The sequence below is a fragment of the Maniola jurtina genome, chromosome Z (genome assembly GCF_905333055.1).
Source record: "Maniola jurtina chromosome Z, ilManJurt1.1, whole genome shotgun sequence".
In the NCBI taxonomy this organism is placed as follows: Eukaryota; Metazoa; Arthropoda; class Insecta; order Lepidoptera; family Nymphalidae; genus Maniola; species Maniola jurtina.
In genome coordinates this window covers 2,176,542-2,191,332 of record NC_060058.1, presented here as the reverse complement: position 1 = coordinate 2,191,332, position 14,791 = coordinate 2,176,542, and the positions used below count along the sequence as shown (strand labels likewise).

Sequence of the window (14,791 nt, the reverse complement as noted above, 5' to 3'; positions counted from 1 at the left end):
GTAAGAAAACACATTTTTTTTAGTGATCTAACCACAAATTCACGGTTTTCAGATTTATTCCTGTACTTGTGCTATAAAACCTACGGTCTACCTACCAAATTTCATGATTCTAGGTCAACGGGACGTACCCTATAGGTTTCTTGACAGACAGACAGACAGACAGACAACAAAGTGATCCTATAAGGGGTTCCGTTTTTCCTTTTGAGGTACGGAACCCTAAAAAGGAAATTTTAAAATGGCTGCCACAATCAAATTAAAAAATAAATAAGTAGTACATACATAGTGTTATAATATACTGCAAAAAAATAGGTACAGAACCCTTTGTGTGCAAGTCCAACTCGCACTTGACAAGTGTATTAATAAATAGTTATAAAAGATCATTTGACCTCCAAAATGTGCTAGTTTGGTGCAAACTTATTTGTTATACCATACCTTCATTAGCAAAATTTTGTTGCTAATTTACTGCTAATTGAGCATTTTTACTTCTTAACAACTTAAGTTACTCAACAAACTTTCAATCTTGATTCCTGCTTCTATGGGGGCCATTGAAGTGGGATTTGGGTTAAAAATTTGGTAAAAGGTAAAAATCCTTAGTAAACCACACTATTTGAATTCTGCTAAATAAAACACAAACTCATGCTTAATAAACCAAAAACTTTATTTGAAAAAAAACCCACCACCAAAAAAAATAATAAAAAACTAAAAACTAAAACTCGACACAGATAAACGTAGGGAAGTATGTGACATCGCAGGGGCTTGTAATATTTGCGTAGAACCATAGTTAATTCGAAGATATGTACAGTAGGCGGTTGTAACGTAGTCATTTATGCGTTACTTATTTTCGGATACTAAGTAGTCATATTATATCTTAGAAATATTCTTAACAGAATAATTAAAAGATGTATATATGACAAAACTAAAAAATTATTCTTAATATTAAGATTATATAATAAAAAGATATTTTATTTTATTTGTTATGAGTTTGTGACATTTCTTAACAGCTAGAGTGGCTAGTGAGGCCGGCAAATGTGTGCATTAACGACTAAACTAATTCTACGGACAGTGTAATAATTATTGAAGTAGCATTTGAGTTCCCGAAATATAAATCTAATCTAATCTAATACTAATTGTGCTCACAACGTATTTTACTTAAAGTTAGCATTTAAAAAAAAACGGACCTAATCCTAAATGTTTTCAAAATAACATGTCGGAGGGTTGCCAGCAAAACATACATTAAAAAAAAAATGTTTTCAAAAATGTACCGATTCTCTAAAAAAAAAAGCTTATGACTCTAGTACTATGCTGTGTGTTGTGGAGTTGACCCTGAAACAAATAAGAAAAGTTTACCAAATGGTTTATTTTTATTACTATCCCGGGTTCGATTATACCGGCAGGGGCAATTTGTGAATTTATAATTTTAAAATTGTCTCTGGTCTGGTCTATGGCAGGCTACGGCCGTGGCTAGTTACCATCCTACCGGAAAAGTCATGCCGCCAAGCGATCTAGCGTTCCGATGAAAACCAATGAAGGGTATGGGTGTAATAAAAACCGCCACACCCCTTCCAAGTTAGCCCGCTACGATCTTAGACTGCATCATCACTTACATCATTACGTGAGATCGCAGTCAAAGGCAAACTTGTAATGGAATAAAAAAATAAGAGTAAAAAAACAATATTAATTAATCGTAAAGTATCTCCAGAACCTTCCGCTTGCTATGCAGCACCGTCCTACTCCGTACACGATCTGACCAAGATATTCTAGCAAAATATATGTATTTACTTCAATGACTTAGAAAGTCATTGATTTACTTACACAATCCACGGCGTCCATGTAACGGAGTCGCTGGTGCTCTGTAGGCTGCCGCAATGAATGAACGCTCAACAATGCCGCAGTCTACAGATGGATGAAATTCCCGCGTAAATTCTGGAACAATAAATCTATGTAAATAGGTATATCTTTTAATTATCATTAAATGTTCAGTCGTAAAGTATTTCAAGGGCCAAAGAAAGCATACTCACTTATTTGTTGTTGTTGTTAATGAGGGCGAAGCATTGCGTGCTCTGTAAGTTGCCGCAAAGAAAGTGGTGCCGCAAAAACGTCGCGGCCACCTGCAGAGGAACGCTTTCACGGGTGAACTCTGGAATAAAAAATCTATATATAGTTTAAACCTTTTAATCACATTTCTATATTTATATTATTCACCTCTTGACCGAATTTCGGTCACGGTGGCTAATTTGTGGACACAATTTTTTAAAAACAAAAGGAAAAAATATTATCACTAAAAATAATTAAGCGAAAAATGAAATACTTTAAAAAACTTCAGGACTGCAGCTGTTGCTAGTAACTTAAAACCGTAAAATATGTCCAAAACCTACTCTGGGGTGATTCCTATGTAATCAAGAAACCACATCAAAATCGGTGCAGTAGTTTTCGAAGAAAATAACATCTGATATTATGCACATTTACCTAGCTAGTCAAAAATATTTAGAAAACTCACATAGTTTATCGACTGCTCGTGGATGGACGTGTGGTGGAATGTGGATGCATTTGCAGCACTGCAGCACGGCAGCGCTGCGCCGGCGCGGCAGGGAGCGATCGCGGCGCCCGCTCGACCTTGGCGCTGGCGGCCGCCGACAGGGAGACCTGCGCATGACAACAAACCTATGAATACACACTGGTATCATAAATTAATGCATCTGTGGAAATAAGAAAGATTAATAAGCACTGTGTGGTATTCGGACCGGCGACTTTACTAAACATCAAACGTAAAATCCCACGCGGTAACTATTTTCATTTTTTTTCAGGGTGCGGTCATAAATTAATATTCTCCACTGCAACAAGCGGGAAGAATCTCGGAAAAAAACTGTCCTAGACGAAAATATTTAAACAAAAGTGCATATAAATAATTAAATCTACCTACCTACGTCAAATATTTTGAATTAAACAAAACGAAATTAATTGTTGTGAAATAAAATCAAATATTTTTTGCAATGTGAATAAAAGAGGACACTATTTTAAAGGATACCCAAGCAAGCGTAAAACAAAATGGCGCATGCACATGCGCGCGCACATGCGCCATTTTGTTTCACGATCATAAATCTAAACGGCTGATTATTTATTTCAACAAAAATATTTCGAAATACTTAAAATAATAATATAAGAAAATAATCTAAATATTCCCTAGAATATATGCTGGTTCGCACTCATAACACAGAGAAAAGCTTAAGCCATTTTACCTAAATCACTAAGAAAATATTATAAAAGTCCAAAAATTTTGCTTAAAACTTTTAAAAAATATCGACAATGGAGTGCTTTTTAGTAAAAGGAAACATACACGCTTCATTTTATTCCACTAAGAACCACGTGTCTAAATTACCAACAGACTATTTCGATAAGAAAAATCGTCAAAAATAATAGCTAAAATAAGTGACGGTTACTCAGCATCATTTTATTTCAATGAAAACCACGCTTATAATTTACCTTTACAAAATGGCGGACCACGAGATTCCGACAAAAATATAAGAAAAAATATGGAAAACACCCAAAAATTGACAACAAGATTGTTTTAAAACATAATCAGAATAAAATCACGAATTTAAGCACATGTTCCTAGATTAAAAAAAATTACTTACCCCTGTCAGCGGCCACGTGTTCTATATCTCACTTTTCTAGTTTCTGTAAAACACAAATTAACACGTATTTTAAAATATTATTAGGCCCCACGTGTTCATAATTGACTGAAAAATCGACTAGAAACTACACAAAAAGTAGTTAGTATTGGCAAAAAGGAGCTAAAGTACCACGCGACACCAAAATTTACACTAAAGTGCTAGTTCACTCTGGAAATGCTTAAATAGATCAATAAAGGACTTGAAAATGCAAATTTAGATCTTAGAAAAACAACAATAGAATGGAAAAATCTAGAGTTTAAAAAAAATCTTTAAACAATAACTCTTACATTAAAAGTCAACGACGACGCCCGGAAAAAAGGCAGAGTGGACGCGTCTTGCGTTTTTATACCGGCAAGTACGCGGTGGGGTATCATAGGGATGTGATGTGATTTGATGAATTTACATTTTTTCGATTTTTCTCTGCCGATTCACGGACTGATATTCAACAGCTCAAACTACTGGATTTAGAAACTATTGGGTTAGTTGTTACTTGAGTTCGATAAAATAGTAGGTTCTCATTATAAGAATGAGAAACGAAATCCTGAAAATACTTTCTTAAAAGGATTTAAAAAGAATTCAATGGGATCTTTAAACATCATAAATCCACGCACAATGTCCAGGTAAAGCGAGTATCCATTTGAATAATTTATGTAGTACTGGGTGATGCCCGTTACTTAGTCCCTGTGGATATGTGGATTCAGGCTTTTAAATATTCTATAGGAGCTCTTTCCTTTTCCTTAGCCCATGTTCATCAAAATCTGTCAAACGGTTGTGCCGTAAAAAGGAAACAGAGAGACTGAGAGAAGGACAGACATACTTTCCACTTTAACGACTAGCTCATGCCCGTGACTTCGTCCGCTTGAACTACATACACTTTGAACTTTACATATTCAAATGAAATGAAAAGTTTCATTGTGTAACTTCCGAAAATATACATAACTAGCGACCCGCTCCGGCTTCGCACGGGTGGACATTTATTTTTTCTATTTTCCGGGATAAAATATAGCCTATACGGATTCGGAAGAATCCCTCTAAGTAATGGTAAAAGAAATTTTGAAATCGGTCCAGTAGTTTTTGAGCCTATTCAATACAAACATACAAAAATACAAAGGTTTCCTCTTTATAATATTAGTATAGACATATGAGCTATATTGTTCGGCATGCGTTGCAGTGCGACTCAGGCGCCCCTATTGTACGTCAATGGTACTGTATCAGAAACCATCCCGCAAGATCCAACAACAACTACATACAGTTTCAACTCAACGTTGGGAATTACGTTGTACGAACGCATAGATAACGAACAGAGGACGGACGGACAAACATTAATAATAATTTTAATATAAGATTATATTGAAATATAACCACTCGTCTTTTTTAAATTAATTCCTGAAACCTTTGTAACCACCTGATTAAATAAAATTTCGAACAGTTAGATATTTTAAGATAAAAGGTTTCCTTTATATTCACGCTGCATCTATCCGATAGGTGTGAAATTTCTTGAGATGATATTTATGCTATGGCACAAACCACACAATAATAGGTAAAGTAGTTTTACTGAAAATGGTACATGCATAGGTTCACATAAAGAAACAAACACACGTTCAACCTCTTAACCCGAACACATAGGTAATTAAAATCAAAATCGAAATCTTTGTTATTCAATTAAACTTTTACAAGTACTTTTGAATCGCCAAATCTACCACTGGTTAGGAATACTTTTCCTACCGAGAAGAACCAGCAATAAACGCGGCGGCTGCTCTTTTCAAAGGTTTGATAAACAATAAAATGCCGTTGCTGGAGCGAGCTGCGAGTCAAAGCTCTTTTATCATATTTACGTAATCTTCGATTGAATACTTTTTTCAGGAGCATTATTTTAATAAAATTTTTGTACTTGTGTAAAGGTAACTTGTCCACAATGCTTGCGTAATTTTGTTATAAAAGATCATAGGTACCTTTTAATTAAATTAATCGGCCTTCGTAGGGTAAAAATACAACTTAAAAAATACATTACAATACCTAATATCTTGAGTCAAATTTAAAACCCCTTTCTTACAAACTTCGTTCATGTGAATTTAAGTTTTTTTTTAAATCCCGTGGGAAGTCTTTTATTGTACGAGATAAAAGTATGCTATTTCCATCCTGACTGACAGACACAATTTCGTATTTAATACATGTATTAATAAACATAACAAACGTCGTGATCAAGAATAATAAAATTATTATCGTTAAAAACTATCGATTAATTGTAACTGAATGTGAATGATTCACATCACTATGCTATGACTTTGTTACGACCTTTAAATTGCTAGAAATTCAATTGAATTGAACATTCACTGTCAAGTTTCATATTAATGTAAGAGTACCCTCATTTTTAAATATTACGGAAAGAAACCCACAGACGCGCAATATAATTGACAAACTAATGTTGCCAGTAATTTCGATTGGTATAAGGCTAACCGCGCAATAAGTATTTGTTTACAATAATAATAAACATAAAGCCAGCGGCGTACTTGCAACATAATTGCACAATATTGTTAATTTAAATCATTAATAATTGTATTGTGTTGTCTATATTTTTATATTTATTACGTTCCAGCGATACAGTGTTTTCCTGCTAATATGATTGTAATGCCTAAACTAAATTGACAGCTCGGAACATTTTTAACAGGGCTCTCTCCGTCACTTACTCCATACAATCGTAGTCCCAATTTTATTTGAATATTAAGCAACCAAAGTCCATGAAATTTTGCAGACATATTTTAGAAACTAATATCTGTGCCTGTGGTGTTTTAGATTTTACTAAAAAAAAAAGTTGAAAAAACTATAACCCGACTACGGAAAAATGAGACAACTTGAACCTGACTTGGTAGTAAAATAAACTAACAAGTGTAAATTAAAAATTTTTAACACCCCCGACCAGTGAAGGTTACAGTAACTAGAAAAGAGCTGATAACTTTCAAAAACCAAAAACTTGGAGTTTTCCAAACATTTTCCAAAACATCATTTTCAAATAAATAATAATGTATATCTAGGCAACGTCCATCTTGACAGCTTGACATTTGTCAATTGACTTAATATTAAGAACCTAACGGTTATCTAACCTTCTTTTCTACAAGAAAACTAGAAAAGAGCTGATAACTCTTAAACGGCTGAACCAATTTTTTTGGATTATAGCTAAGAACACTCTCGATCAAGCCACCTTTCAACCAAAAAAAACTAAATTAAAATCGGTTCATTCGTTTAGGCGCTACGATGCCACAGACAGATACACAGACACACAGATACACAGACACACAGATACACACGTCAAACTTATAACACCCCTCTTTTTTGGTCGGGGGTTAAAAAGAAAGAAACAAGATAGGTGCTCAGTGCTATCATCGTCTTGAGCGCCATCTATTAGCCATTCACGAGATCTCGGTTAGTCGTCGCATCAAACGGGAAAGTTTCAAATAAAAAAAAGTTGAATCATCACACATACACAAATACACACATACATAGACTGCTAAAATCATAACCCTTCAAAATCGGTTCATTAGTTTAGGAGCTACGATGCCACAGACATACACAGATACACACGTCAAACTTATAACACCCCTCTTTTTGGGTCGGGGGTTAAAAAGAATTTCCCTGACTGACTCATCAGGGTGGAGGCAACCAGGGTGGAGACGCCCCGACACCCGCACAGCCCCCGCGTTAACCCGCTACGGGTAAGCGCAGGAAACGTACGGATGTCAGGGCGTGCCGCCTCCTCATACCCCGATTGCCATCTCAACCTGTCGCGTACTATACCTACAGCCTAAACCATTTGCAGAGTGAGCTGTGAACTGTGGCGCTAGAGTTAGAAACTTGAAACGACAGTAGATTTCTTTTATGACCTAGACACTTATGAAAGATTTTTTGGAAATCCCATCCCTAAAGGGGTTAAATACGGGGCGGAAATTTGTATCAAAGTCACATCTTTCAAGTTAAGTAAGTATAGTACTCGACAGGTTGAGAATCGAGATGGCAATTGGTGTGGGTACCCCACGCACACCCGCACAGGCCGCGCGCTAACCTGGTGCGGGATAGCGCGGGTGACGTTCGACATTCGGCAATTGCCATCTCAACCTGTCGCGTACTATTTACATATGCATGAAAATTATATAAATTTTGAATTTTAAATAAAAATAACGAAATATGTGTTTCAAGATTTTAGGAAATTTTATTCCCATGATGGCATTGACTTATGATGGTGGTTAAAATATAGGGGTTGATAGGTTGTATGAAAGTGATATATTTCAAGTCGTATCCATGAAAATTGATATTTCGGATTTTGGAGCTATTCGGATAAGAATGAAGTAGGTATTTCAGGATTGGAAGAATAGAAGGGTGCGGATTGGCAAATTTCGCTCACCTTAACGGGTTTCCTCACAATATTTTCCATCGCCGTCAAAGCAAGTGATGTATAATTTCTTGAAACGTACTTAAATCCTAAAGATAAGAGGTGTATGCCCAGGATCGATCTCCTGACCTCCCGAAAAAGTGGCGGATATCTTAACCACTAGGCTATCACAGCTTTTCGGCTTTGTTTTGTAATATGTAGTAATTGCCCGTATTTGCAGGAACACATCGAGTCGGGCCGGGTGAAAGCAAAGTGATAGCGTTTGGAGAGGTCCCCTCGCGGCACTCTCGACCCCCGAATCCCGATCGATTGATCGTTTCGGAATACAAATTGCTTGCGCTGTTAAAGGGTTACTTTTATTTAAGGTTTCCTCAATTCATTTCCGATGTTCTTTTAAATACGTCGACTGTTTTTGAATGGTGCTTTTGAGAGGAAAGTCTTTTATTCTGTACTAGCTGGTACCCGCGACTTCATTCGCGTGGATGTAGGTTTTTTAAAATTCCCGTGGGAACTCTTTGATTTTCCGGGATAAAAAGTAGCCTATGTGCTAATCCAGGGTATAATCTATTTCCATTCTAAATTTCAGCCCAATCAGTCCAGTAGTTTTTGCGTGAAGGAGTAACAAACATACACACACACACACACACACACACACATACAAACTTTCGCCTTTATAATATTAGTGTGAAGTGTGATACAATTGCATGAAATGTTACTTAGATTTAAGTTATCATATGTTGATCCATTATAATAAAATAATGTCTCCCGAGCGATTTTCCATCACCTTTGGCCAATCTTCATAGACATTAATTGACTGCGCGGGAGATATTAAAGTGCATATGTGTATTGTGTGTATGCAAACACAGGTGCAATCTCTATTCCTTCACTCTCATAGCCAGCATTCTTGGATTATAGCTAAGAACACTCTCGATCAAGCCACCTTTCAAACAAAAAAAAACTAAATTAAAATCGGTTCATTAGTTTAGGAGCTACGATTTCACAGACTGATACATAGATACACACGTCATACCTATAACACCCCTCTTTTTGGGTCGGGGGTTAAAAAAAGTTAGCAAACTTAAAACTAACATCGAATGTGGATTTTACAAATTTTGGAAGTCCTTCTGTTTAATGACTCCTAATACTTAAATAATTTATTTTAGACACAGGCATCATCCCAATTATAATCGTTAAAGTTTGTTTGTATGTATGTATGGATGGATGTTTGTTACTCTTTCACGCAAAACTACTGAACGGATTTAGTTGAAAGGAATGGAGATAGATTATACCCTGGATTAACACATAGGCTACTTTTTATCCCGGATAATCAATGAGATTTTTAAAACCTATATCCACGGGAACGAAGTTGCGGGCAAAGGCTAAGTAGTAAGTACCTATGTAAATGTAAATGTGAAAGTGTGTCCGTCTATCTGCTAGATTTTCACGGCCCATCCGTTTAGCCAACTTTGAGGAAATTCACATAGATAGCTTATCTCTGGAATGGACTTAAGCTAATTTTTGTCCAGGAGAATCAAAGAGGCATGGGATTTTTGAAAAATCGTAATCTACCCCTAAAAAGTTGCGCTCGTCATCTATTTGATGCGTTTTGGAGACGAATATACCTACAGGATATTTTTATTCTGCAAAACTAAAGAATTCCCATGGGATTTTTTAAAAACCTATATCCACGTGGACGAAGCCGCGGGCATCGTCAGGTTCGTTATAGTTTAATACAATTTTTCCTAGTTCCTTTCTTAGTAGAAAATATTTTTAAATAATGGAGATTTCCTAAGGAGAAAACCATATTATACACAGACAGGTATTGCGTCTTTGTTTTATCCATAAATTTAATATTACGGCATGATTTTATACATGGAGCTATGAATCAGCTTAGCTTAATTGACCGAGCGAAGCAAAGTCCTCTGTCTACTTGAGTGAAATTGCACTTATCCGTCCGTCCGTCTGTCACAACCTTATAACTTCTAAATTATTTCTCTTTCTTTTCTAAACATAGTAAAACTGATGGCCTTCTGTTATGTCTGTTAATAAAACCTATAGGGTACTTCCCGTTGACCTAGAATTATGAAATTTGATAGGTAGGTAGGTCTAGCTGCAAGTAAAAGAAAAAATCCGAAAACCGTGTATTGATTGACGGGTCATGACTGACAGACAGACAGGCGGACAACGAAGTGATTCTATAGGGATTCCTTTTTTCTTTTGAGGTACGGGACCCTAGCTCAGGGTAGGGTGATGATTATGATGACGGGACCCTAAAAATAGTTGAATTTTGAATATACGTCCCGGCCAGGAGACGCGGGTGGTCTCACAAGTCCATGATAAAATCACTAAATACTCGCGACCAAAAATGAGATATTTATTCGTAGGCTTTGTAAACTACCCCCGCGGGCCGGCACGAGGCTGGCGCGTGGCGCGATTTAACTAAAATCTACCCGCCCGTTTCATTTGGAAGCGTTAACCGTCTGTCAAGTTTTATATTAGGTATTATTGGTTCCCGGTACAAATAATGTTACCTATTTTGTTTCCCCGCATTGGAAACTCTCTCTCACGTTAAACTTGCAGGGCGATTCCTGTGAAAGTGTGACTTTATCTGCATGTTATTTTTTATTTATTTAAAAGAACATTAATGAATGAATGAATGAATTTACTTTAATTGTACACCACAAAATTAGTACTAACAACGTTAATTAGTATTAGGAATTATGATTGTAATTTATGAATCCCTCTTTCACCTCGAACCAAGCGTAAAGCTTGTGTTAGGAGTACCTATAGGCACGGCAATAGTGTAACGGGTAAGTGATTTGAATCGGCAATCTTTCGGATTTTCAGTACGCTCCTTTAACCGTTGAGCTATCGAGGCTTTGTTCGTTGCCTTTTCACGGCTAAGACCCATGCACATCTTGATGAAAGATACTTCTTGATTTTGGCCTAAACCCTTTATATTCTAAAAGATCGTAACAATTATCTATTCTGTTAAAGTCAACGGAAAAAAAACTAACCGTGTTTCTACATAAAGGTACAAACAAAACAAAACTCAACGTTTTAAAAATGTTCTCTGAAAAGTTCTTTTTGATAAAACGGAAATCCGTAGTAAAAAATAAACGTAAAAGCGCATCAATCGGTAGGTACATCCCAGTATACCCAAACACCAAAGATTTTAAATTTCTGTCTACATTTTACCTGATAGTGTTAAACGAATAGCGCTTCTGCAGTGATTGAACTGGAAAACATCCGTCATTTTTTTTGTTTATTTTACATTTTGATCCAGACAGGGCAAAAATTCATGCTGCATTTTCAAATGCAATATGAACCTGCCTACCTAGCTACCTACAATTTTTTCCTTTTTCTGTCTCCATGGCGCAACGGCGAGCGCTATGGCATTATAAATGGGAAATCCCGGGTTCGATTTCCGGCAGGGGCAAAATACAAATTATCCCTACGTCCTTTTCATTCTAATCGTACGGAAACGCAATCGTTTGGCAGCGGCACTTTGCTGGTAGGTACTGATGATAGGGTATCTAACTAGCCTAGACAGAAACCTTCCCATCAGACGAAACCTAAGCCAAATTTTCCTTGCCAAGAATCAAATCCGCGATCTTATACTTATATAGAATGTATCACAGTACTAACCACTATGCCAGGGAGCTGGTCAAACATAATGGCCTTTTTTTAAGGTCACATTTTTTAAAAGACATGGAGGCCTATTTTTAATAGACTTTCAAAAACGAGTAGGTTCTCAATTCGGCCCATTTTTTAGAGTTCCGTCCCAACATGGTAAAGATAGAACCCCAATGGTGTGACTTTTTCCGTCCGTCCATCTGTCCGTCCGGCCATTCGTCCGTTCGGCTGTCACAGTAGCTTACTTGGTAGAGAATAGGAATATCAGATATCGAAGTAATATAATATGATTTATCAAAGGACGTTTTGACTTGACATCTCACACTAGGCCACCACATAATTTTTTTTTTAAATCTTACTTTCTAGTTACATTAAAATATCCTTGTGTGTGTGTATAAGTAGGCAGGAGGCTGAGCAATGTTAACCTCTAAATTTTTAAGTTAGGTAGATAAAAATCATCCTGATGTGGTTTACATCAAATCAAACCGTGCAAAGCTTAGTTTCTTCAACGTTCTGATACGAACAAGTAAATTGTAATGTAGGCTACGATGTGGCTGGCTGTCCGTTTCAGACAAAAGTCCCATACGAATTAAGATAATAAAAAGCTGTATCGTATAAGAAGTGTAAGGCTGGCATACAGAAATGTAAAAGCCTGTAAATAAAAGCCCCGACAAGTGAAGGTTACAGTAACTAGAAAAAAGCTGATAACTTTCAAACGGCTGAACCGATTTTCTTGGATTATAGCTAAGAACACTCTCGATCAAGCCACCTTTCAAACAAAAAAAAACTAAATTAACATCGGTCCATTCGTTTAGGAGCTACGATGCCACAGACAGATACACAGATACACACGTCAAACTTATAACACCCCTCTTTTTGGATCGGGGGTTAAAAAAGAAGAAGAAGTGACACGCACATACTAGGTCTGTGCACAACACCCGTTATAATATAATCTGGCACGTAATCTGCTATAAGTTTCGCGTCACGCCGGCTCCCCTCGGATTATACAAGCATACGCCGCGGCTCCGCCCGCCCTCCGCATCACACGATGATTAAATGTTTCCATCCGAGTTGACTTTTATTTGTATTTAATGACGGCTGGTTGGTCGCGCTTTGTAACTTATAGCTTGCTATTTGAATTTCAAAAATGTGAACAGTTGATAATAAAGATTTAAACTTTTTATTATATTATCGAGTCAATACGATTTTGGGACATGTTTAAAAACTACAAAATATCGTCACCAACATGCTTATTGTATTAAAAGTCAAAATCGTACTCTGTCTCGTTGTTTGAGGAAGGATCAAAGGGCCCATTGAATTATTATTAAGTGTAAGAAAAGCAATAAGTAGTATATTATGTTAAATGGAAGGGATCACGATTCTCAGGAATGAGTAAAGCGAAGCTGAAAGAAAACAGGTATAACAATATGCATCGGGGATATTATTTAATTAAGATTTATGTATAGAAACAGCATGCAGTGACGTCCGTAAGCCGACGCTGCCTTTTAGACCATCGTTCAAACTCCCTGCTTAGCTTTACGTAGACTAAAGTGAGGGTGAAATTTGATATCTCTGCCTGCACATACGATGACTCTGAGAGACAATATAATATTATCTACGGATCTAAGATTTGTCCTCAATAATAATTGATGGAAAAAAGTAATGCGATACGCTCGCCTATTTTCTCCTTATGCATAACAGGAAAGCCGCTAGCTCCACTACCTGAGTTCCCAGTGCACCTCACTATTCGTTGTACCGGATCTTTTTCTACACACATGCAAACTATGGGCCCAAGTCTCTTCGGCGGTGTTACTATTAGATGTCAACAAGGGGCTATTCAAGGGGCAAATCAAAAAAAAACTGAAACGCCGACAACGTAATATTGGCGGTTCCTCTGGTGCTGCAAATGTTCATGGGCGCTTCTTTATTTGCTCCCTATTTATATTTTTTTAAAAAAGGAGACACAGTTCTCAACAAGGCGTTCCATACTTAAAAGAAGTTTGTATCACAAATGTAAATGCAAAACCTTTCATGTGACTGGATTGGATTTTAACCGCGGATGCTAAACGATCACGGCTTTTCGCTGTTTTGTGATTCTTAGAATAGAATGGTGAAGGTAAAAAACAAAGTTGTAAACTTCCTGAGCATATTTTATAAAATGTCTACTAAACTAAAGTTAGTATAACATTTTATTTGGCAAAGGTGTTTTTCTTGAATTATTTGTTTATTGTTTCCTCGCAAAATGTACTATTCATTAAGTACTAGCAGCAATTAATTGTTTGGGTGGTCTAAAACAATCTTCGCAATATTGCCTTTCTAATGAAACTGTTTTGAGGCACATCGGAAGCCTAATGCACATAATATTATGAACAAATATTTTTTGTGTTTTATATACATATTATTTATAGATCGTCTTAACTTTAGCATTCAACAATTTGTTCTCTCTGTCACTGTCTATTCTACACAAAACACATAGCTATGTTTACAGCAGGGGTAAGTCGGTCCCTTTTCGCATAAGATTCTCTACGTCCAAGTATAAATGGACTGTATTTAACTAAAGTTAAGGTCTAAATCCGGTTGTCAGGACTATATGATGGAGATCATCCGTGTCGGTGGCACGTGTGTAGCCAGCATTTATTGACGTGAAGCTTGTCCCACCCAATGGTAAATTAAATTCCACCTGTTCTTAAAACATAGCTGATAGAGCTATGTTTTAATGCCATGAAAGAATAATCTAGGATCACTTTATGGCTATCTAGGTAGGTACCTTCCTATGTACTTAACTACGGCCAAAGATTCATCATATTAGGTAGATGACAGATCGTTATGAAAATGTCATAGCTCGAGTGGTCTGGTTTGCACACATATACATTATAGGTACATGGTGCTTATTACGAAATGGAGAGAAAAGTTTTATAATATCAACAAATTCAGTCAATTATAAACCTTAACCTCAATTAATTTAAAAAGGTTCGAAAAAAGTTGTTTTTTAAATAAAAACGAAAATATTTATTTTAAAATAAAACTTAATATCTGAGCAAAAAGTCTCTTCGATTAATTTGGAATAAGGACCATTGGCTCCTATTTTGGCATTTGAACT

At 36.4% G+C, this 14,791-nt stretch overlaps 1 long non-coding RNA gene across 1 annotated transcript; it reads right to left on the bottom strand.

The window, feature by feature from the left end:
- Window positions 1-634: 634 nt before the first annotated feature.
- Window positions 635-4,041, bottom strand: LOC123880380. Its single transcript, XR_006799217.1, has 6 exons — window positions 3,959-4,041; window positions 3,633-3,675; window positions 2,498-2,643; window positions 2,019-2,137; window positions 1,813-1,923; window positions 635-1,323 (listed from the first exon to the last, which is right to left on the bottom strand). It is a non-coding gene; the product is annotated as an uncharacterized LOC123880380 (long non-coding RNA).
- Between the last annotated feature and the right edge of the window lie 10,750 nt (window positions 4,042-14,791).